Genomic DNA, 25,087 nt, shown 5'->3' with positions numbered 1-25,087 from the left:
TAAATTTGATTATCTAAAACAAACTTAGAATAAAAAAATAAATTTAACAATATAAATCAATTTTAACTATAAACTTAAAATATAAATTTAATTTAGTGATATAAATTAAATATTCATAAAAAAAACCTCAAAATATAAATTAAAATTTAAAATATAAATTAAATATAATAATATAAATAAATCTTAATTATTTAACTTATTAAATTTTTTTTTTTTCAGAAATATTTTAGGGAGGTTTAGTGGCCTGGCTTGCATACACGCCAGTGGCCTTGCATGCACAGGGGTCCGCAGGGTGGGGGGTAGGTGACCCCCCTTTCTCTACAACATTATTTGCTTTATTTAAATTAATTTGTTTGTATATATGTTTATTTGATATTTAAATTAATTAAATTTATATTTATATCTATTATTATTTTATATTATTCTTTATATATATTTAACCTTTAAAATTGTAAATAACTAGATAATAAAAAAGGAAGGGTTTCATGCAAAAATGGGAAAATAATAAGCACATTCATTTTTCTTTAAAATACTAACTTATTAATTGAAAAATTAAAATTTGATGAAGGTAGATTTGGTATTTATTTATTTTTTCTAACTCAATCTGAAAATAGAGAGAGGATTTTAGAGAAAAGGGATAAAATTTCTATATTGTTTATACCAACCTATTTAAAATGCACTTTTCAAATTTAAACAAAAATATCTAAATCCCTTAAACTACATTTATCCTCTAAATTTTCCCTCAAGAAATTTCAACATGCATGCAAACAAACCCCTCTCTCCTCTCCTTTTCTATTTTTAAAAAAGAAATGCACAAAGGAAATTTTTAAGAAAGGAAGGGAAGACGAGAACCTGGACCTAGAAGAAGATCAAAACCTTGTTGTTGAATCAAGCACTTGTTTTCCCACCTGTCCTCCTTCAACCTCTTCTAAAACCTGGTAAGGATCTCCTCCAAGAGCCTCTAAAATTCTATTTCATACTATGAAATTCATTCACAAAATTTCTTCAACACAACAACAGATTCAACACAAGATTTTCTCAAGAATTTAATAAACTAAACTTATCACATAATTACCATCTCCATTTTTTGAAAACTAGCATCCTTTATATAGAAATTGTGAGTCATTTCCCTTTTCATAAGTAATTATTATTTTAGAGATTCCTTGCCCAAAATAATTCCATGCAAAACTATTATTGTCATATTTAATGACATATTCCCTTATGCCTTATCATAGTGGGGTTAAACACTTATCTATTACTTACTCAAATTTGAATTGCTTTTTTTTTTTTGAAATTTATTTCCCTTGTTGTGCCATGTGTCCAGGCTTTCTCTCATTTTCCTACACCATGTGCTCAATTATTTTGTTAAGTAATTAAGTATTTTTTCCAATTTTACATACGATAGAAGTAACTAGAAACTTATAATTTCATGTGTGTGTCAACAAAATTTCTAAAACTTATAATCTTTATTTATTTTTATTTAAATTTCAATCCTATTCCATTTATTATTTCTAACTAACATTACTCATAAAATTAATAATTATAGTAATAATAGGTTTTATCAAGGTCTAAAAAGAAGGTTATGACACAATATCAATAAGATCCTCTTATGATTATTGTCATTATCAAGGGTACTGCAAGAAGATGAAATTTAGTGGATAATGAGTTAGGTCTTAATGTGTCTAGCATTGACTTGTTGCATAAAATCAAGGTAGTTACTTCTCTTATTCAACTGGATTCTCTTTCAATTCGTGGATTTGATAATATTGGTAGATAATTGTTAGGTGTACACGGTCCTCCGAAAAATCCGTGAAACGAAAAGGGTTTTTCTGCCTCTACAAATAGAGTCCAAATCCAAAAGTACAGCTGTGCACCTGCAACCTACACACAGAAAAGAGAGGAAAAGGGGTTGGGATTGTGGGTTTGCCTTTAGGTTAAACCCCAGTTTTGGAATTAACCAAGTAATGAAAGAAAGTACTTGCAAGTAAATGTAAATGGAAGACTGAAATGTAAATCACCTCAAGGGAGGTTGTGATAGAAATGTTGATAGAAATGCTTGTATGAAGTTGAATGTTAAAATGGATCTCCTCTTCAATGGTTGAATCCTTGACTTGAATGCAACACCTAGCCTTGAAGGGAGACTTGAGATGCTTAATGCTTGAAAGGGATACTTGAATACTTGAATGCTCTTGAACGCTTGATCGCAAATTTTCACCTTATTGAACCTATGCAAATGAGAGGGAAAATGAACCTTTATAATTGTCAATTAGGGTTAATGAAACTGATTTTCATCACAGGCCGACATCGGGGAAATTTTCCCACTCACTGCACAACCTTCAATGCAAACTTAGGAAGGGTCCTGCTCCAAAAAAGGGCAGGACAGGGGAAGGACAGGGACACCACGCCCCTGTCCTGCCCTTTTTTGGAGTAGGACCCTTTCTAAGTCTGCATTGAAGGTTAGGACAATGGCGCCACACCCCTGTCTTGCCCTTTTTTGGGGCAGGACCCTTTTTTGGGGCAGTATTGGTGTACGCTCATACTCCCGCTAAAGTGGGGGCTAAATTTAGTGTCATAAAATTGCAACCCTAGCAATTTTTGACCACATTAGGGTCCTCACGCATGCAAAATTGAATCCCCTAGCCTGATTGGAGACTGCTAAACCCTCAAAATCTGCATCTCCCTTGCCCTTTGCACTTCCTAACCTGCATCCTGTCCTACAAAAAAGGGCAGGACAGGGGCGTGATGCCCCTATCCCCTACCCTATTTTGGGGCAGGACCCTTCCTAAGTTTGCATTGAAGGTTGTGCAGTGAGCGGGAAAACTTCCTCGATGTCGCCCTGTGATGAAAATCAGTTTCATTAACCCTAATTAACAAGTATAAAAGTTACATTTTCCCTCTCATTTGCATAGGTTCAATAAGGTGAAAATTTGCGATCAAGCGTTCAAGAAAATTCAAGCATTCAAGCATCCCTTTCAAGCATTGAGCATCTCAAGTCTCCCTTCAAGTCTAGGTGTTGCATTCAAGTCAAGGATTCAACCATTGAAGAGGAGATCCATTACAACACTCAACTTCATACAAGCATTTCTATCAATATTTCTATCACAACCTCCCTTGAGGTGATTTACATTTCAGTCTTCCATTTACATTTACTTGTAAGTACTTTCTTTCATTACTTGGTTAATTCTAAAACTAGGGTTTGACCTGAAGGCAAACCTCTAATCCCAACCCCTTTTCCTCTCTAATTTGTATGTAGGTTGCAGGTGCACAACTGTATTTTTCGGATTTGGACTCCATTTGCAGAGGCGGAAAAACCTTTTTCGTTTCATGGATTTTTCGGAGGATCATGTACACTTTCACCACGGTCTAAGCAACTTTTCCTCAAATTCGTAGAGTGGCTTCATCTCGACATATTACTACCAAATCTAGGTGCACAACTTCATCCCACACTCCGATCTTGAGTTATTATCAGTTCTTCATCTCTTTTCACTTAGTCTTAATACATAATTCAATCAATTCCTTTCCATTCCTAGTAGAAGAGGGGATTGACTTATCATTCTCATTTCATTCAGAATTCTATCTTCTTCTAGTGAATTTCCGCCCCCTCTTCCAATGTAATGCATAAAAAGTGTTTGAAGGGAAATCTGTAGTGAAACTCTCATCTCTCCTTGAAGGGAAAGGGTAGCTTTCCTCTTGATCTCTCATTCACACATTTTTCACCCACCATTACATTTTGGTGAACCCGACATCTTGCATGCTTTCCTTTGAACAAAATTGCATATTTTTCATTTACAAGTTTAATTTTTCTGCAAACTTACTGGTTCATTCATTCAAAACCCTAGATTTTTTTAAACTCGGAATTGAACTTGTGATTTGTAAAAATTACTCGTGGTTATCTTAGATCTGAAAATTGTTTTGCTTGTCAAATTCCATTTCCTCATTGTCTTGTTCAATTTCCAAATCAAATTTACAAAATTAAGCGGTTACTTGTTAAAACCCTAATTTTCAAAAATTATCTTGAACTTGTGCAAAAATTGGATTTCTATTTAATTTTTCAGATTTGTGATTATTCTCAGATTTGTTTTCATTCCTACAATTCAAATTTTCAATTTCCCTCCTTTTTCCCAAAATTCAAATTTTAAAATTAAGTGGTTAGGTCATAAACCCTAATTTTCAAATTTAATTGGATTTTGTACAAATTTCAATCTATTTCATTCAAATTCAAATTTCTAAACATTTTCCAAGGTGTCCCTATCTATTAGGTTTGACCTTTTTCAAATTTGCAATTCAATTCCTCTTTTTCTTCAAAACCCTAATAGGGTCCTATTTTTATATTTGAACCTTAAGTTTGCCCGTTTAGAAATCATAAAATTTGCCAATTTTTGGGGGTTAGCTTTGAAATCATCATAATATTCATCCCTGAAAAATTTCAAAAAAAGTTGGTCAGACCATGTGCATTCCCGCCATGGTCCTCAGCTTTTTTTCCCGAAATTTTGGGAGACTGTTATGATTGTATTTAATATAGCCTAAATCCAGAAGATTGGCCGATTTTGTCAATTTTTGATCCCTCTAGAATCGAAAAATACCTCCAAAATTCAACATTTCAAATTTCAAGATATTTTTTAAAATTAAGAGGTTAATTATAGTCTGCCCTAATTTTAAAAATTTCGTTAATTCTAAAATTAAGTGGTATCCCCTTGGCCCTAATTTTAAAATTCCAATTGTGTCTTTTTCTTTCTTCAACAAAGTTCAAATTGTGTAATCATTATTTTCTTAAATTTTGCATTACTCAATTTTGTAAGCTTTTTTCCTATACTTCAAAATTCAAAATTTCCCTCTAGTGCATGAGTTTTACCACTATTAGTCCTACCTATACTATTCTTGTTAGATGAAGCATTAGAATTAAAGCCTCCAAAGGTTTACTGAGGAGATGGAGCCTAATTTGGGTGACTTCTTTAATGAGGATCATACTAATTCTTTCAATCTTAATCATGTGCCTATTTACCCCATTGATGAATCACATGATGAAGAAGAAAGTTTAACTAGGGTCTCTATAGATCAACTTTCCAAATTGGACAATCAATTTGATAACTTTCAATAATGGATGTCCCAAGAATACCCTAATAGTGAAGCTCTTCCATTAATTGAAGGCCTTAAGCACATGATTCACAGTGATAAGAATGAAATTGATATATTGCGTGACATTGCACATATTGTTGATTCTAATGTCATGCCTATCAAGGCTTGTGCCGAAACCCTAGGTTATTCACAACCTTCAACACAAGTCAATCCTTCAGTTCCTTTGACTACTCTTATGATTAGTATTTCTACTTTTACCTCCAACATCATGGCTACTTCAACTCAAAATGTCATCCCTACAACAATTAGTCATGGGGACAATCCCTCTTCTTCATTAAATCCTCCATATTTGCCTATGTATTCAATAAGTGTTCCTATTATCCCTCAACCAATCAATGTGACACAAGGGGACAATTCCTTCAAAAAATTTGTTCCTCCTTCAAGTGTCCCTTTTCCTACCCAATCATCACCTATGCCTACTTATCATAATGTCCCACCACCTTATTCTCAGTCCATGCTTTCTTTCAATAACATCACACCACCTTCTTAATCAACTATGTCTAACATCAATTCTTCTACCGAAGTGACAATTAATAATCTTACTCAAACCGTGTCTTCCTTACAACAACAAATTGCTTCTATGAGTCAATCCAAGTTTAGTGTGCCCACCTTTGATGTTGCGAACCCACTTTCTCTTGATACTGTTAAAGTCGTGCCACCTAAACATGTTGAGGTTCCTCAATTAGAACTATATAATGGAAAAGGTGATCCTCTTATGCATGTCAAAACATTCCAAACCTTGTGTACTGACTTTTCTTATGATCAAAGATTGCTTGCAAAACTGTTTACAAGAACACTAAGAGATAAGGCTTTACAATGGTATTTCTCTTTGCCTTCTTATTCTTTCACTTGTTTTCAACAACTGGAAAATGCTTTAATCCAACAATTTCAAAACAACATTGGTCCTAAAATCACTTTGACTGATTTAATGTATTGTAAACAACGTGTTAAGGAAAAAGTGACTGATTTCATTGGTAGATATAAGCATTTGTGTGCTCAAATTTCTTTTCATGTATCGGATAATGATATTCAAAGAATTTTCATTTCTAATTTGCAAAAAGATATTAGGGAAAATCTTCTTTTGTTTGAGTTTACTTCGTTTCCGCAGTTGTGCATAACACTCCATAATTATCAACTGGTTGTGTGTCAAATGGAGCAATCCACTCTTATGGCTTTGAGTGATAAGGGGGAGAGTGTTCAACAACTGTTTGCAAATTTCAAACCAAGAAAAATCTTCATCAAGTTCAATGATACAATCAACAACAACAATGTAAATGCTACAACAAGTGTGCCTTCTATTTCTAATTTTTTCCAAAGAGAAGACAATTTACTCCTTTGAATGAATCTTTACATAGTATTATGTCTCAGTTGTTACAAAGAAATGTTAGCAAACTTCCTCCTATACAACCAATTGATCCTTCTAAACTTGCATCCCCTTATTTTGATAACAATTCATTTTGTCAATTTCATCGTTAGCTTGGTCATGATACTGAGAAATGTTTCACATTGAAAAATAAGATTCAAGATTTGATTGATAATAATACTATATCTGTGGTAGGTGTGAATGATAAAGGGAATAAATCAGTAGCTTCTAATCAAAATCTTAAGATTTTCACTGATCCCTTACCTTCTCATACCTCTAACATGATTGAGATTGTGCCTACTTCTTTCTCTTATGAGGAATTCACCTCTATGGCTCCGAACTTGGTAAATATGGTAGAAAAAAAAGATACGCCTAAGGATCCTTGTATTACATTTGACCCTAGTGAGACCATTAGAGCACCCGATGGCCCTTTATACATAGTTGTGAAGGTTAAGGATATACCTTTCTGTGGTGCCCTTATTGATCCCTCTTGCATGGTTAATGTCATCACCGAGGAGCATCTTTTCACTTTACGATTACATAAACCAATATATGATGCTTCTAATGTGGTTGTGAAGTTATTTGATGGATTTTCTTGTCCTACCATTGGCTCTATCACCCTTCCTGTTGAAGTTCATACTAAATCTATGGATGTTAACTTTGTTATCATTCCTTCTTTAGAGCAATTCCATGTGAAGCTGGGCTATCCTTGGCTATCTTCCATGAAGGCTATTGTTTCTCCAATCCATAAGTGTTTGCAATTTCCTCACAATGGCAAAATCATAACTATGAACCATAGCTTATTTAAACCATTCAAAAGAAGCTTTGGTGTTCCTATTGATTTCTTTTGGGCTAAGCAATTTCAATCTCTTCCATCAAGGAGCGATGCTCTTTTTCAATCTTATAAAAAATGAAAGAAAGATATGATATTATCCTTAAGTCAACCTAGATCCCCAACACTTCACATTCCTATCATTCTTGAAGATGAAGTTCTCCCCCTAACAGATAGAACTAATCTTCTTCCTAAGGAAGATCCTCAACTTGTTCCTATGGATGTGTCTATGCCTTCTCCTAAGAAAGAAAACAATATTCCTCCTAAGCTTAGACCCGTACCTCCTCCTCATGATGGACCTAGTCTCCTTCCTACACCTAATATTCCTCCTTTGTATGGCGCAGTTCCACCTCCTTCCTCTTATAGAGAGAGGATGCCTGCTTCTCCCCTTATTCAACCTAAAAGACCTCAACCTAAACCTTCAACTATCAAAGATGAGAATATTCCTCCTTCACCAAATATTTCTCCTCCTTGTCAGTCTTCCACTTAGACTCGACGAAATTGTTGTGTGAGAGAAAACTGGTGAAGATGTCGTGTTTGAGCTCATGAAGCTATCCCTCAAACTATTTGTGTCGACTTGAATTTCATCCTCAGGATGCTACCTGCAACAAGTTAGTTTCACAAAATACCAATGGAAATGCTACAAAAAATCCAAACTCAACCAATGAAACTACATGAAATACATATGAAATAAAAAATACTAATATTACCTTCATGGTTTATGTCTCATTGTGTCCTAACTCCTCTGTTCCTGGTTGCAGATGGTTTGCTCTCAGACAATGCACTGATAGCTTCTAAGATGGCATATGAAGAATGGACTGATAATTGATAGTTCACAAATGCTATGATATGCAATACTACATGATTATGCTAAAATGATTATGTTAAAATGCTAATTGCTATTTGCTTCAAGATTAAAACTCACAGATGCATAAGTTTTATAAATGATTTTCTTTTGAAAAGCAAATTGAAGACTAACTCTCTCTCAAGTGAACCTCTTGATTTTATAGACCTTGAGAGGATAAGATGATGTGGCTTAGATCAATGGTCATGATCAGATATTCAAATTTGGATGGCTCTGAGAAAAGGTGAAGGTTGAGAGAAAGGGGGAAGGAGAAGACAAGTGTCACTCATCTCACCTTGATTGGGTTGCTGACTGAGGGAATCTAGGGATGGTTGGAGAAGATTTAGGCATGAGAGGATAAGTGGACTCAAGTCCTTCCTAAGATGTAGGGATGTTGGAGAGAATATAGAAGGAGGTTATGAAATATATGTATGTACACAATATTCATTGAATTTGGAGGTTGAAGATAAATGATTAATTAATATTTAAGAAATATTAATTTCCTTAGCCACATGATGGATGAGTTGGCAAAAGGAAGATGAAGTGGAGATGGAAGGTGAGTTGGAAAAGGGGGATTAAATAATTTAATAAATTATTTAATATTTGAGACTATAAGATAAGAGAATAACCATTAAATATTAGATATTTAATTGATTGAAGGAGATAATTAAATATTAGATATTTAATTAACTTGGTTAGAGGAATAATTAAATATTAGATATTTAATTAAATTTAGAGGAATAGCATAGATGAATTAATTAATAAATTATTTCAATAAAATTAATTAATAGAAAGACATGAAATGAATTAAATAAATTAATCTTTTCAAACTAACTATTTAATAAAAGAATAATTATTAAATAAATATAAAATATTTATTTAATTGGTCATAGCTAATTTTATGTGTATACATTTTGCCCCTCTTTGAAATAATGTCAAGACAAAATTGTTTCAAAGATTAAATCAAGTCTCGATAGTGCACCTGGAGAAGATTAAAAATCCTGATTGTGTGCCCCCTCAGGAGATTGATCATGAAATTGTTGAAAACTTTGGTTTGAATGATTGATCTCATGATAATTGATAAAAACTTCCGTCAATTAAATTCATTTGTAAAAAAAAAAAAAAATTAAATTGCCCCATTGAAAAGCATTAATTACTCTTTCAAATAGTAAATATAAAATTAACCAATGTTAATTTTAATTTCATTTTATCCTTGTCAGCTTGTGAAGAAAATTGTCTAGGTGAGGTGGCAAAATGGTGATTCCTATGGAGAACCATTGATTTGAGTGTGTTTGACGATATCAGCGACCTCCTGAGTATGGGTATCCGATATGTATCTTATCCTGAGCTTTGTTTTCAACTTGTCATGCAACTTTTCATGTTTTTTGGTGCATTTTTTAATTAATTTATTTTTTTGCATTTTTCGGCATTTGGTTAGCGCTTTTACATTTAGATTTAGCACATATGCAATTTGATTTAGCGCATTTGCTCATGATAGCACTTATTCTCATTAGGATAGCACATATGTTAAGGAAGTTAGCGCATATGCATCGGTTAGCGCTTATGTTTCATTTGTTAGCGCATATACATTGTTTGATAGAGCTTTTGCATGTTTCACACATTCGTGTGTAGGGTTAGTGCATTTGTTGAAAATGTTAGCGCATATGCTTTGTTTAGCACTTATGTTCAATAGGATAGCGCATATGCTCAAAATGATATTTTTTTATAGATGCAAAAGCTAAAAATCACTTTGATGATTATATTTAACGTGTTTGATGTGCGTGTATGATGAATAGGGACTTGATTGATTGATTGATGTTGTTGGATAGATCGATTTGATTTGTTTTGATAGATTATCTCTAAGAAACCAATTTAGTTTCTGATGCAAGAGCTTAGCAGAGTTTTGATTGAACTCAGTGATTGATAGAAAACCATGATTGATAGGTTTTAAAATGATTTGATAGCTTAAGTTGCTTCAGTTTGATTTGATAGATAGATAGCGTAAATTGCTTCAGTTTGATTTGATAGATAGATAAATGATGATTGATCTAATTCTCTTGGTAAATAGGAGAAACTTGATGTTCTCCAGTGTCAGGAGAAATTCCTAACAGTACAACATTTAGTGCCAGAGCCGACACAGGCAGAGGTGAGACATATAGATGCCTGTGATTTACGTCATCTGTTATATATGCCTGAGATTATGCATAATAAAGGATTGTTGATGATGTTAGCCGAGAGATGGCACAATGAGTATAACACTTTCCACTTGCCCACGGGTGAGATTAGTATGATGCTCAAGGATGTCTATAGGATTCTGCACATCCCAGTGACTAGAGAGTTAGTGCAGTATGATTTTCAGGATAGTGTTGGGACAGAGGCTTGCAGAGCCATTTTTGCTGATTAGAGAATCTCTAGAGGAGAGATCCGATGGAGGATATGGTGATGTATTATGAGACTCTCCTTGTGATTCTTGCTGGTTTGATTGGAGGATTTATTTGTCCTGATAGGCGATTGCGAGGTTTTGCTGTTGGATGGGGTGAGATTCTTCAAAGTATGATGTAGCATCAAACTTGATATGCTTGGGGTGTTTGTATGCTGGCTCATTTATATCATGATCTTTATCAGGTCGTGTATGATGAGAGTGCTAGTTTGTCTACAAGATGCACACTATTGCAGATCTAGTGCTAGGAGCACATTGCTATTACTTGGCCTATCCATCACAAAGTTCATGGAGAGAGGCAACCATATGTGTATCTATATGTAGGTATTCATACTCAGCATAAGCTGGGTAAGATGGAGTATTAGCATTGGGTGCTTGATTCATTGGATAGTATTACTTGGAGACCATATGTTGATTGTGAGCCATGGATGGATGATGCACGGACATTACCATTTATTATGTAGAGTAGATATCTTATTGGTTAGACTCCTTACATTATTGTGCGACAATTGATTAGTCACATTCTTAGATAGTTTGGTATCATTTAGCCTATGCCTACTGGTGTGACGATATATGCTCGGCGATACAGAGATAGGTGAGATTGGGGACCTTCTTTGTCATTTGAGATTGCTCATGTAGAGTTTCTTGCTACTCTGAGAGTGGCTTATGATATGAGATTGCACATTCTTGATCCAGGGGTTATTGCAAATTATGCTTAGTACATACTAGCACATCCATTTCCTCATATTACTGATCCAGCGGATCATCCTACCAACTTAGGAGATGAGGATGATGATTCAGATGATCCAATATTTAGGAGACAGGGATGGAGACGAGAGCTCAGAGCTGCTTAGGAGGCTAGGGGAGATGGAGATGAGGGTGGGGATGGAGGTGGGGGTGGTAGGAGACCTGGACGGAGAGGAGGTCAATTGAGAGTCTATGGAGGGCCATTTGGACCAGTTGGTAGGATTGGGAGACCCGTCCTATGGGTGGGAGAGATGTTGGCTGGATTGGGAGGGATACTGGCAGGGCAGGGATGAGATCATTGAGAGGGTTGCCATTGACAGGAGGAGGCAGGATGACTAGACTAGATGGGGGTTGCAGGAGAGGCATTGATTTTGGTTAGATTCATCTAGACCCTAGGGTTATTGCAACACATGGAGGAGATGATGAGGATCCAAAGGATCATGTTCCACTTATTAGACGAGAGGTTCTGAGATCTACTCGGATTGAGATTCCAACAGGTGGACAGGGAGGTGGTGAGGAGGGGATTGGGGTTCATGCACCATAATAGGATTTTCCAGAGTAGGTTGCACTAGAGCATGATATGCTAGAGTAGGAGACCATTGGTAGTCTTAGAGCATAGATTGATCAGCTTTGAGTACATGTACAGACTTTCATGGTTGAGAAGGATAGAGCTATTAGGAGACAACATGATACTCAAGGCCTTCTTGATCATATTCAACAGGTTGGATCGGGTACTCTCTCAGTTGACATTGTTAGAGCACTAGTTCGGACTGGGAAGGAGACTTGTCGTTGGCAACGACTATATGAGGAGGTAGTCGTAGAGAGCCAGAGAGCAGGTAGTTATCATACCACCGTGTTGATGGATACTAGCAGTGGTGGAGTCATGGGACCTCCTCAGAGGAGTGGTGATCATGGGAGACAGGCATCTAGAGGATCTTCATGCCCACAGCCACAGAGACAGACAGAGTCAGGTGGTAGTGGTACAGGACAACCGTGACTTGATTTGGAGGCACTTGCATTGTTTATCTGATATTACTATATACTTGGACTTTTTTATTATTTTATGATGATTCTATATGCAGACATGGACTCTATATGATGATCTTTATTATGCATGTTACTCTATTTTATGATGATGATCTATATGCATTGATTATATGGATGCAATGATTAGATGGGTGATGATATGATGATGATTTACCTTTCCTTGCTTTATGATAATGATCTACATGATGCAATGATAAATGTTTTTTTGATTTTTGATTTTGATGACCTTGGATGCAAATGAAAATGATTACTAACTTTAAATGATGCAATGATCTATATGGAAATGCAAATGAATGATTATGCTAATATGGTAGTCGAATGTTTTTTATTTTTGATGCAATTTTGAAAATGATGTGAAAATGCAAATGCAATAATTGATTGATTATATGATTATGAGTCCAAGTGCAAAGATGCAATTAAATGAGATGAAATGATAATGCAAATAATAATGATGATACACTACATGATTAATGAAATGCACTTAATTAAATGCAAACTAATGTAATTGATGAAATGCGACTAAATGATTTGAAATAATTCTAAGGATGAATGCACCTAAAATGAGCAAATGCAAATTATTTTTATTTGTCCAAGTATACTCAATCATCATTTATGATCATTGACCCGTTAATGAAATGACATGCTTATAATGCAACTGACAATGAATGCTTATAATGCAGATGCATAATGGGCTAATCTAAAATGATCTAACTAAAAATTATACTACCATTCTTCATATGCTATCTTGTAATAGTGCTTTATTTCATCATTGAGCTTTAAAATGTTGTAAGAAAATACAAGCAACTTGACATAATCATCCAAGATGACCTGAGTATTTCTTACATAGATTTTGATATAGCAAGTTAATACAAGCAACTTGATATAATGGATCAAGTTGACCTGAGTATTGTTTGTAGAACAGACAAGGATTATCTCCTTTTATGCATGACTTGGAACGTCCTCCTTGATCTTTTGTCGATCATATCCTGAGACAAGTACATACCGTAGTAAGAGATAAACCACAAACAATCAAAGAAAAATAATCATGCCCCATCATAGCTTCTCTAGTCATGGACATCCTTGAATTGCATAGAGTACATGATTAGCAATAAAATCGAGATATAAACACTAAATCTTGTATGTCATTCACATGTTCTTATGGTCATTAACTGAGATAATCATTTTGATGAATGATCTTTGATAATCCTTTATTACTTGTTGGTTGATTCTTTAGTTTCCGAGTGTCATGATTCAGTTATTGATGAAATGCCTTGATTTTTTTTTCTTTGTTGTTTGTTATCTGCTTCAAAAACCCTAGGTGTTTTTGGTTTTTCTAAGTTTTTTGAATGTTCTTGATTTTCAAAGATTCAAAAGATCACCTTAGCAAAAGGAATTAGGATTTTGCACTCAGCGGAAACAAAAATTTATTATGGATGTATGAATTGATCAAGATCCAAACCATGGAGGGATACAAATGCAGATTGATTGCTTCTGATAAGATTTAGGTCAATGACTACGACAAGTATGTCAAAGATTGATAATTGTTGGTAAGCTGCATATTTCCTGCTAATGGTTTAGAGCAATGGATGCGAAAGATGGAATGGATAAGCTAGGAAGCGATAGATTGGATATGATGGAGTGGATAGGTGTGCAAAGCAATCTCATAGATGGAGGAACTTACTTTGTAGATAGTGCTTGTTTACCAGGTTTTCACCATCTAAATTTATTGCACTTTTCTCTCTTTTTAGGGATTTTTTGCTTTTTGGATGTTTACTGATTTCTTCAGGACTTTATATGCTTTTTATTGATTTTTTTCAGGACTTTATATCTCAAGCATAGAATTTCTTGAGATGGATAGAATTGATAGGTTCATCAAACCAATCACCTTCAGGGGTAGATAACTTGTATGCTCCTAATCCATATGCTGCTACTATGACAAAAGGTCCTAGGCAATTTGGTTCAAATTTTCCCTTCTTGTCTCGGTCTTGCTGATTTCTTGGATTGTCCCTGTAAAGCGGAAAATCGTGATCGAACCTTAGTTGCTCTCCCCTCTTCCGACTCTGAGGAGAGAGAAGGGAGGTTCGCTAGGATTCGATGGTTTTTCACTTAGGGGAGAGACTTTACATTCAAAAGAGGGGTTGAAACTCATAAGATCCAATCCCACACAATATAAGATGGGATGCTAAATGAATTTCAAGGGTTAGGAAAGCAAGGCTACCCTCTTTTGTAAAGAATATTGTTAAGGAAATTAAGCTAGGAATGCATGGAAAGTCATAAAGATTCGCTTATAAACTGAGTTCGGGTTATAGGATGAAGCTGCGGACCTGGAATTAGCAGTAAAATGTCGATACGGCACTGTCCTGCAAATTTGAGCAAAAGTTGTCGGGACGATGGCGCCCGGCACCACGATCCTCCGAAAAATCCGTGAAACGAAGGGGGATCTGTTCGTCTCTGCACAAGGATTCCAGATCTTCAATTTCAGCCGCGTACCTGCAACCTACACACAAAAAAGCGAAGACGATTGGGGGGTTAGGGATTAGGGGTTTGCCTTTAGGTCAAACCCCGGTTTTGGAATTAACCAAGAAATGAGCAAGTGCTGTAAAAGTAAATGTATGTAAAACAAGTACTAATACCTTGTTCTAAGGATGTTTGTATCCTTATGTGCGAAGGCTTAGATGTTGTATGTTGTATGTTGTATGTTGTAGCATGTAGTATGTTGTATGTAGCATGTAATATGTGATCTCCTCTTCAATGGTTGAATCCTTGTCTTGAATGCAACACTTAGCCTTGAATGGAGACTTAGAAGGAATGCTTGAATACTTGAATGCTTGAGTATAGTTTCCACGCCTTTTTCATCATGTATCTGTTATCTCCAAATGAGAGAGAAAAATGTAGTTTATATACTTGTCATTTAGGGCTGATAGACTGATTTTCCCGACCTTAGGCCGACCAGGAAAGTTAATTTCCAATTTGCAAAAAAAAAGACCAGAGACCCCTTAGGAGACCGGGCCCAAAATAGGACCCAGGGACCAGGGCGTTGGGCGCCATGGTCCTGGGGCGCCCTGGTCCTGAAGGACCAGGGCGCTGGGCGCTCTGGTCCCACCTCCCGGGACAGCAGGGTGCAAGGAGGTTCAGGCCAGGGTGCTTGAAAAATGCAGTTTTCAGTGTCGTGAGCAAGTTTCAGGGTCTCCATTCAGGTTGTGTGTTGCGTCGCCATCATGAAGACCAAAATGCAGTCAAAATTTCAAGTGTCACAATTTTAGGACGCTACATTTAGCCCCCACTTTAGCGGGAGTATGTATGCTCATACTTCCGGTAAAGTACAAGGAAACAACATTGAAAGACTTTCACCACGTCAAGGAGGCAAGATACACCAAGCCCCCAGTGGGCTAAGGATCTTACGACTTCGATTGACAAAGTAAAAGGGAAGATCACGAGGAAGAACCATGACTGTCAGTAGTAAGGCTCCCTCACTATGAGTCATGCAAGAAAGATATCAAAAATTTTCAAGGCAAGGCTAAATTTGCCAAGAAATTTTCAAGTATCTTGAAAAGATATGAACGGGATGTATGCCCCCCTACGTTAAAGCGATCGCACACGCCTCACCGGGGGTGATTGTTTTAACGTAGTGATACACATAAGAAATGAGAAAGGAAAGGAGCACGTTATCGCAAGGATTTAGCCCCCAAGTGTGAGATAAACCCAAGGATAATAGACACAAAACACAAAGCACGAGGTGATTTCGCTTTCCTTGGGGTCAGTATGCTGTATAATAAGTCATGTATATATATCATATGTATGTATGCATAATTGTTCTTCATTCCCCAATCAAGGAAGGTCACCTAGAAGAAGGGAACACATGTGTCTTTTGAGTCAACATGAGAGAGATCAAGAGATCTCAATGCTTTGCATTGTCCTCAAGTAGACAACACCAAGGACAACAAATAGAAGAATGAAAATAACATATAGAAGAAGTAACAAAAGAGAGGAGGAGAGAATCTGCTATGCTAATGTAACTAGTCTAGCATGTCATCTACCCCCCGATCTTGCTGATCAATGTTTCGGGAAGCCAGGGAACACGCCAGAGGAGGAACATCCAACACTGCAGATGGAGCTCTCACAAGATCCAAACAAGGGCTATGTTCATGTTCCGAGCCACATTGTTCTTGTCTAGGAGCTAGGATAAGTGCTTTAGAAAATTCATTAGATAAATGGTTATCAACATCAACAAGTTCATATTCACTATCAGAAGCAAGAGGAGTAACATTTTCATCATGAATAACATTTTCATCTATATCATCATCAAGATTTATAAAAATAGGATCTTTAACTCGCACAGGATCAAGACCATCATGCATCTTATGTTTAGGAGATTTAGGCTCAATGTCCGGCTGAGGAGAAAATGGAATAATGCTTGTTGAAGGTGTTTTTGGAGATTGTAAAGTTTGAGAAGCAGCTGTTTGAGCTCTAAGACGACGCTTTCATCGGCGTTCACGTGCAGAACGATTTCATCTAGTCTTAGTAGGAAGTGGAGAAGATTGAGGAGGAGGAATGTTCTCATCCTTAGCACTTGGGTGTTTAGGTTGTGGTCTCTTAGGCTGGATAATAGGAGAAGAAGAAGGTCTCTTCTCTCTATAAAAAGAAGGAGGAGGAACTGCTCCATACAAAGGAGGAATTTTTGGTTTAGGGAGAAGACCAAGTCCATCATGACGAGGAGGTATAGGTCTACTCTTAGGAAGTTTATTAGGTATAGACATAGTCACATCCATAGGGATGGGTTGAGAATCTTCTTGAGGAAAGACATTAGTTTTATCTTTCAAAGGAAGAACTTCCTTCTCAAGAATGATAGGAATATCAAGTTTAGGTGCTCTAGGTTCACTTAGAAATAGGATCATATCTGTTTTCCACTTTTGATAAGATTTGAAAAGATGATCACTTCGCGGAGGAAGAGATTGGAATTGTTTAGGCCAAAAGTAATCAATAGGAACACTAGAGGTTCTTTCAGCTGGTTTAAAGAGACTATGATTGACAGTAACAACTTCACCATTATGGGGAAATTTCAAACATTTGTGAATAGGAGAAGCAATAGCTTTCATGGAAGATAGCCAAGGATAGCCAAGCTTCACACGAAATTGTTCGGAAGAAGGAATAATAGCAAAGTTCACATCAAGAGATTTGTTATGGACCTCAATAGGCAATGTAATAGAACCAATTGCAGGAGAAGAAAATGCATCAAATAATTTCACAATCACATCTATTTTGTCATATATCACTTGATTCAATTGGAAAGTAAAAAGAAATTCTTCAGTAATAACATTAACCATGCACGAAGGATCAATAAGAACTCCACGGCAAGGTGTATTCTTAACTTTTGCAACTATGTATAAAGGACCATCAGGTGCCCTAATGGTTTCACTAGAATCAAATGTGATGGAAGGTTCTTTAGGGTTTTCTTGCTGCTCTACAAAGTTAATCACATTCGGAGTCATAGACACAAGACCATCAGATGAAAAAGAGGAATCATTAGTCTCAATCGCATTAGAGGTATGAGAAGGCAATGGATCAGTGAAAATCTGAAGATTTTGGTTAGGAGGAGCTACAGATGTGTTGCCTTTATCATTCACTCCAGAAATAGAGATAGTATTGTTATCAATCAAATCTTGAATTTTACCCTTTAAAGAAAAACATTTTTCAGTATCATGCCCAGGCTGACGGTGAAATTGACAAAAAGCTTTGTTATCAAAATAAGGTGAAGTAATCTTTGCAGGATCAATTTGTCTTATAGGAGGAAGAGTAAGCACATTTTGTTCCAATAACTTATTCATAATACTATGCAATGATTCATTCAAAGGAGTATACTTTCTTTCTTTCTTGAAAAATTTAGAAATAGGAGGCACACCTGATGCTGCATTCACATTGTTGTTGATGATGTTTTCATTGAATTTGATGGAATCTCTGTTCGGTTTAAACTTCCCAAATGGTTGTTGACTGCTATCACCCTTATCACTCGGAGCCATAGGATGTGATTGTTCCATTTGACTCACAGTCAGTTGATAATTGTGAAGAGTGGCGCACAACTGTTGGAAAGAAGTAAACTCAGAAAACAGAAGTTTGTCTCGAATATCTTTTTGTAAATTAGAAATAAAGATTCTTTGAATATCATTGTCAGGTACTAGAAAAGAAATTTGAGCATACAAATGCTTATATATACCAATGAAATCAGTCACTTTTTCTTTAACACCTTGTTTACAATGCATTAAATCAATCAAAGTAACTTTAGGACTTATATTGTTTTGAAATTGTTGAATGAAAGCATTTGCAAGTTGTTCGAAAGAAGTAATAGAATAAGAAGGCAACGAGCAATACCATTGTAGGGCTTTGTTTCTTAATGTTCTAGTGAATAGTTTTGCAAGCAACCTTTGGTCATAAGCAAAATCGGTACATATTGTTTGAAAAGTCTTAACATGTGTTAGAGGATCTCCTTTACCATTATAAAGTTCCAAATGCAGGATTTCAACATGTTTAGGGGGGATAGCTCGAACAATGTCAAGAGAAAGTGGGCTCGCAACATCAAATGTGGGCACACTAAACTTAGATTGATTCATAGAGGCAATTTGTTGCTGTAAAGAAGAGACAGTTTGTGCAAGATTGTTAATGGTCGCTTCAGTCGAAGAGTTCATATTGGATGTGTTAGATTGAGATGGAGGTGTTATGTTATTGAAAGAAGGTAGAGAGTAAGGTGGTGGGACTCTATGATAATTAGTCATAGTAGATGATTGGACAGGAGGAACACTACAAGGAGGAATAGAATGGTTAAATGAATTGCCCCCTTGCGTCATGTTCATTTGTGGAGATGTAATAGGAACACTCATTGAAGGGACGAATGAAGAAATCGGATTGAATGAAGGAATAGGGTTAATTGAAGAAGAGGGATTGCCCCCATGACTGGTGATCACAGGGGGAATATCTTGTATAGAAGTAGCCATTATGTTTGATGTAAAGGTAGGTATACTAGCAATAGGAGTTGTCAAAGGAATAGAATGATTGACTTGTGTAGGAGGTTGTGTATAACCCAAATTTTCAGCACAACTTTTCATAGGCATCACATTCGAATCCACAATGTGTGCAATACCACGCAAAATATCAATTCCATTCTTATCACTTTGAAGCATACGTTTTAGACCCTCAATTAAAGGAAGAGCATGACTATCAGGGTATTCTTGAGACATCCATTGTCGAAAATTGTCAAATTGGTTATCCAATTTCGAAAGTTGTTCTTCAGAAACCTCATGGAGAGCTTCTTCATCATTAGGAGGATTAGAGGAATTACCCATGTCCTCGTTAAAAAGGCTATTCAAATTAGGTTCCATCTCCTCAGTAGTTAAACCTTGGAAAGACTTAATTCTACGGCTTCGTCTAATGGCAATAGTGTAAGTAGGGCTTATTGTTGTAAAACTCATGCACTAGAAAGAGAGAGAAGATTTTGAATTTAGAGGTAGCAATTTTCAGTAAAATCAGCCAATCTTCTGGATTTAAGTTGTTAAATGCAATCACAACAGTCTCCCGAAATTTCAGAAAAAAATGCCCGGGACCGTGGCGCCCAGAGTGCAACACGGTGCTTGCAACTTTTTTCGAAATTTGCAGGGATGAAAGGTATGATGATTTTAAAGCCAATCTGAAAAAAATTGAGTGGTTTTACGATCTGTAGATAGGCCAAATTAAAGTTGTAATCTCAAAATTGAACCCTATCAAGATTGTCGAAAAATGCAAAATTTGAAAAAAAGAGAGGGAAACTGAAATTTTGAATTTTATGATTTTAGAGGGAATGTCAAGAGCAATGCAAATTTTGAAATTTAAAAATTGACTCAATTTCACGCAAAATTCAATTTTGAAAGCGGAAATCAAAGTTGTTGTAATTAAGTACTTAATTTCAAAAGTCACAAAATGCAAGAATTTGAATAAAGCACTGAAATTTTTAATGAATGATAACACACTTTTCAGATTTAGGACAGTAAGAACACAATTTTGACACAAAATTTCAATTTCAATGATTTTTAAATGTTTAGAAGCCTTAATCCAAGCAATCACAAGACCAACTTTGACTGTTATTTTGAAGGTGTTAAAATTGATAAAATTAGCCAAAATTCTGGATTTTAGCAGGAAAATACAGTAAGATCTCGCTCCGGAAATTTCGGAAAAAATGTCGGGGACGATGGCGCTCGGCGCCACGGTCCTCGCAAATTTTTTCCAAATTTTCAGGGATGAAAGATATTGCGATTTTATTGCGGAATCCAAAGTTACAGCTGATTTGGAGATGTTCTGATCAGTGAAATTGTCGGACAAAGGTTGAATCAAGAGGGTTTCAAAAATTAGGGTTTTGACACTTAACCACTTAATTTTCAGAATTAAAGCACAAATATGAATTAAAAATTTGTAATAGAAGGGTAGATCTGAAACAGGCATTAACATTTAGACATTTCGCAGGTTCAATTACTAAAAAGAAAATTTAGGGTTTTTATGCAATCACCTCTAAAATTTTGCAAAAGATCAAACATGGAAATGTAATCAATTTTTTTTCAGATCTAAGCATGAAAAATCAGAAAGGATGTTCACGTCAGGTTCACCAAAATGTAAAGCGGAAAATCGTGATCGAACCCTAGTTGCTCTCCCCTCTTCCGACTCCGAGGAGAGAGAAGGGAGGTTCGCTAGGATTCGATGGTTTTTCACTTAGGGGAGAGACTTTACATTCAAAAGAGGGGTTGAAACTCATAAGATCCAATCCCACACAATATAAGATGGGATGCTAAATGAATTTCAAGGGTTAGGAAAGCAAGGCTACCCTCTTTTGTAAAGAATATTGTTAAGGAAATTAAGCTAGGAATGCATGGAAAGTCATAAAGATTCGCTTATAAACTGAGTTCGGGTTATAGGATGAAGCTACGGACCTGGAATTAGCAGTAAAATGTCGATACGGCGCTGTCTTCCAAATTTGAGCAAAAGTTGTCGGGACGATGGCGCCCGGCGCCACGGTCCTCCGAAAAATCCGCGAAACGAAGGGGGATCTGTTCGTCTCTGCACAAGGATTCCAGATCTTCAATTTCAGCCGCGTACCTGCAACCTACACACAGAAAAGCGAAGACGATTGGGGGGTTAGGGATTAGGGGTTTGCCTTTAGGTCAAACCCCAGTTTTGGAATTAACCAAGAAATGAGCAAGTGTTGTAAATGTAAATGTATGTAAAACAAGTACTAATACCTTGTTCTAAGGATGTTTGTATCCTTATGTGCGAAGGCTTAGATGTTGTATGTTGTATGTTGTATGTTGTAGCATGTAGTATGTTGTATGTAGCTGTAGCGTCCTAAAATTGTGACACTTGCAATTTCGACTGCATTTCGTTCTTCACGATGGCGACGCAACACGCAACCTGAATGGAGACCCTGAAACTTGCTCATGACACTGAAAACTGCATTTTTCAAGTACCCTGGCCTGAACCTCCTTGCACCCTGATGTCCCGGGAAGTGGGACCAAAGCGCCCAACGCCCTGGTCCCTCAGGACCAGGGCGCCCAGCGCCCTGGTCCCCAGGACCATGGCGCCCAGCGCCCTGGTCCCTGGGTCCTATTTTGGGCCCGGTCTCCTAAGGGGTCTCGGGTCTTTTTGTTTGCAAATTGGAAATTAAACTTTCCTGGTCGGCCTAAGGTCGAGAAAATCAGTCTATCAGCCCTAAATGACAAGTATATAAACTACATTTTCCTCTTTCATTCGACATGATGATGGAAAAGGCATGGAAACTATACTCAAGCATTCAAGCATTCAACCATTCCTTCAAGCAATTGATTATTTCAAGTCTCCATTCAAGGCTAAGTGTTGCATTCAAGACAAGGATTCAACCATTGAAGAGGAGATCACATACTACATGCTACAACATACAACATACAATATACAACATCTAAACCTTCGCACATAAGGATACAAATATCCTTAGAACAAGGTATTAGTACTTGTTTTACATACATTTACATTTACAGCTCTTGCTCATTTCTTGGTTAATTCCAAAAACCAGGGTTTGACCTAAAGGCAAACCCCTAATCCCTAACCCCCCAATCGTCTTCGCTTTTCTGTGTGTAGGTTGCAGGTATGCGGCTGAAATTGAAGATCTGGAATCCTTGTGCAGAAACGAACAGATCCCCCTTCGTTTGGCGGATTTTTCGGAGGACCGTGGTGCCGGGCGCCATCGTCCTGACAACTTTTGCTCAAATTTGCAGGACAGCGCCGTATCGACATTTTACTGCTAATTCCAGGTCCGCAGCTTCATCCTATAACCCGAACTCAGTTTATAAGCGAATCTTTATCACTTTTTATGCATGCTTAGCTTAATTTCCTTAACAACATTCTTTACAAAAGAGGGTAGCCTTGCTTTCCTAACCCTTGAAATTCATTTAGCATCCAATCTTACATTGTGTGGGATTGGATCTTATGAGTTTCAACCCCTCTTTTGAATGTAAAGTCTCTCCCCTAAGTGAAAAACCATCGAATCCTAGCGAACCTCCCTTCTCTCTCCTCGGAGTCGGAAGAGGGGAGAGAAACTAGGGTTCGATCGCGATTTTTCCGCTTTACATTTTGGTGAACCTGACGTGAACATCCTTTCTGATTTTTCATGCTTAGATTTGAAAAAAAAAATTGATTACATTTCCATGTTTGATCTTTTGCAAAATTTTAGAGGTGATTGCATAAAAACCCTAAATTTTCTTTTTAGTAATTGAACCTGCGAAATGTCTAAATGTTAATGCCTGTTTCAGATCTACCCTTCTATTACAAATTTTCAATTCATATTTGTGCTTTAATTCTGAAAATTAAGTGGTTAAGTGTCAAAACCCCAATTTTTGAAACCCTCTTGATTCAACCTTTGTCCGACAATTTCACCGATCAAAACATCTCCAAATCAGCTGTAACTTTGGATTCCGCAATAAAATCACAATATCTTTCATCCCTGAAAATTTGGAAAAAAGTTGCAAGGACCGTGGTGCCGAGCGCCATCGTCCCCGACATTTTTTCCGAAATTTCCGGAGCGAGATCTTACTGTATTTTCCTGCTAAAATCCATAATTTTGGCTGATTTTATCAATTTTAACACCTTCAAAATAACAGTCAAAGTTGGTCTTGTGATTGCTTGGATTAAGGCTTCTAAACATTTAAAAATCATTGAAATTGAAATTTTGTGTCAAAATTGTGTTCTTCCTGTCCTAAATCTGAAAAGTGTGTTATCATTCATTAAAAATTTCAGCGCTTTATTCAAATTCTTGCATTTTGTGACTTTTGAAATTAAGTGCTTAATTACAACAACTTTGATTTTCGCTTTCAAAATTGAATTTTCGGTGAAATTGAGTCAGTTTTTGAATTTCAAAATTTGCATTGCTCTTGACATTCCCTCTAAAATCATAAAATTCAAAATTTCAAGTTTCCCTCTCTTTTTCAAAATTCAAATTTTGCATTTTTCGACAATCTTGGTAGGGTTCAATTTTGAGATTACAACTTTAATTTGGCCTATCTACAGATCGTAAAATCACTCAATTTTTTCAGATTAGCTCTAAAATCATCATACCTTTCATCCCTGCAAATTTTGAAAAAAGTTGCAAGGACCGTGTTGCACTCCGGGCGCCACGGTCCTGGACATTTTTTCCGAAATTTCGGGAGACTGTTGTGATTGCATTTAACAGCTTAAATCCAGAAGATTGGCTGATTTTACTGAAAATTGCTACCTCTAAATTCAAAATTTTCTCTCTCTTTCTAGTGCATGAGTTTTACAACAATAAGCCCTACTTACACTATTCCCATTAGACGAAGCCGTAGAATTAAGTCTTTCCGAGGTTTAACTACTGAGGAGATGGAACCTAATTTGAATAGCCTTTTTAACGAGGACATGGGTAATTCCTCTAATCCTCCTAATGATGAAGAAGCTCTCCATGAGGTTTCTGAAGAACAACTTTCAAAATTGGATAACCAATTTGACGATTTTCGACAATGGATGTCTCAAGAATACCCTGATAGTCAAGCTCTTCCTTTAATTGAGGGTCTAAAACATATGCTTCAAAGTGATAAGAATGGAATTGATATTTTGCGTGGTATTTCACACATTGTGAATTCGAATGTGATGCCTATGAAGAGTTGTGCCGAAACTTTAGGTTATACACAACCTCCTACACAAGTCAATCATTCTATTCCTTTGATGACTTCTATTGCTAGCATACCTACCGTTACATCAAACATAATGACTACTTCTATACAAGACATTCCTCCCGTGATTACTAGTCATGGGGGCAACCCTTCTTCTTCAATTAATCCTCTTCCTTCATTCAATCCGATTTCTTCATTCACTCCTTCAATGAGTGTTCCTATTACATCTCCACAAATGAACATGACGCAAGGGGGCAATTCGTTTAACCAATCCATTCCTCCTTGTAGTGTTCCTCCTGCCCAATCATCTCCTATGACTAATTATCATAGAGTCCCACCACCTTACTCTCTACCTTCTTTCAATAACATAACACCTCCATCTCAATCTAACACATCCAATATGAACTCTTCGACTGAAGCGACCATTAACAATCTTGCACAAACTGTCTCTTCTTTACAGCAACAAATTGCCTCTATGAATCAATCTAAGTTTAGTGTGCCCACATTT

The sequence above is a fragment of the Cryptomeria japonica genome, chromosome 9 (genome assembly GCF_030272615.1).
Source record: "Cryptomeria japonica chromosome 9, Sugi_1.0, whole genome shotgun sequence".
Classification (NCBI taxonomy): Eukaryota; Viridiplantae; Streptophyta; class Pinopsida; order Cupressales; family Cupressaceae; genus Cryptomeria; species Cryptomeria japonica.
This window is presented reverse-complemented; position numbering follows the sequence as displayed.